This window comes from Anarrhichthys ocellatus, unplaced genomic scaffold (genome assembly GCF_004355925.1).
Source record: "Anarrhichthys ocellatus isolate YVR2014 unplaced genomic scaffold, GSC_Weel_1.0 scaffold32, whole genome shotgun sequence".
NCBI classification, from domain to species: domain Eukaryota; kingdom Metazoa; phylum Chordata; class Actinopteri; order Perciformes; family Anarhichadidae; genus Anarrhichthys; species Anarrhichthys ocellatus.
This window is the reverse complement of record NW_022280062.1, coordinates 3,736,526-3,737,709: the sequence shown is the minus strand read 5'-3', so window position 1 is coordinate 3,737,709 and position 1,184 is coordinate 3,736,526.

The following is a 1,184-nucleotide window of genomic DNA, read 5'->3' as shown; positions in this document are numbered from 1 at the left end:
TTTAGTTATCTAGGCTTTACTTATCTAGACTTTAGTTATATAGACTTTAGTTATCTAGACTTTACTTATCTAGACTTTAGTTATCTAGGCTTTACTTATCTAGACTTTAATTATATAGACTTTAGTTATCTAGGCTTTAGTTATCTAGACTTTAGTCTAGATAACTAAAGCCGCGGCACGGATCTTCAAAGACCGGACTAGCCAAAGTTAGCCGCTAGCTAGCTAGTGAATAACGTGGAGCATGTAGCAGCTAAAGAGCTAACTGTATATGTCCCTCAGGAGTTGGTGAGCTAAAAAGAGAGTGAATATTGGACTTATATTTGCCAGCTAGACAGAAGCAAGACCCAAAATGAATGTTTCTCCATAACTGCTGGATATGTAAGTAAACAACTGCTAAAAAGTAGGACATGTCAACTTAAACAATGGTGATATTTCAATGTTCTGTTCACTACTTGTTTTTGCTGCCCTCAACTGGCCAAAAAAACGTGTTTCGAAGGGTTGAGTTGTCAAAAACATTTCCCACTATTTGCTAAAGTCACACTGTTATTTGCTCCTCATGTCGCATTTCATAAGAACACTAATATTAGCCTGCTAACTGTCACTTTCAGGACGGCTTTGTGAAGAAATAATTGATGGTCTTATCAACTGTCAAGCAAAGGTAAGTGCGTGATGCTTACGAATACATCTTGAGCCATAAAGTGTGAGCAACACTGCTAACTTGCTGTATTATGGTATTTTTGCTATGTTGCTGCTATCTATGTGCAATTGTGAACAATTTCCTTCAACTGGCTAATCTTAGCCTCCCTAATGGAGATTGTGTTGCTGTTGGGATGCAAACATTATGGTTGCCTTTTCCACAGCCTCTTCAAATAATTATTTCCGCTGTGATATTGGCTTCATGGGAAGCTTTTGTAATGCATAGGTTGGGCTGTCAAAATTTTGATCCTGCTGCTTATCAATCCCACGTAACCTTTCACAGAAGAAATTGTTTCCTCCCGTCTATGAATTTGTGTGACATGCCCAAGATGATAGTTCTGCCGCATAGTTGAAGTGATGGACGTTCAGACTGAACGCAGCATGTTGCAGCAGGTAGCTGTGAGATGATGAAATATGATCCTGGGAAGGTTGGTCTGAACAATAGATTTGTGAGGCTTTACCAGACGCTAAAACACAGCACAGTAGTT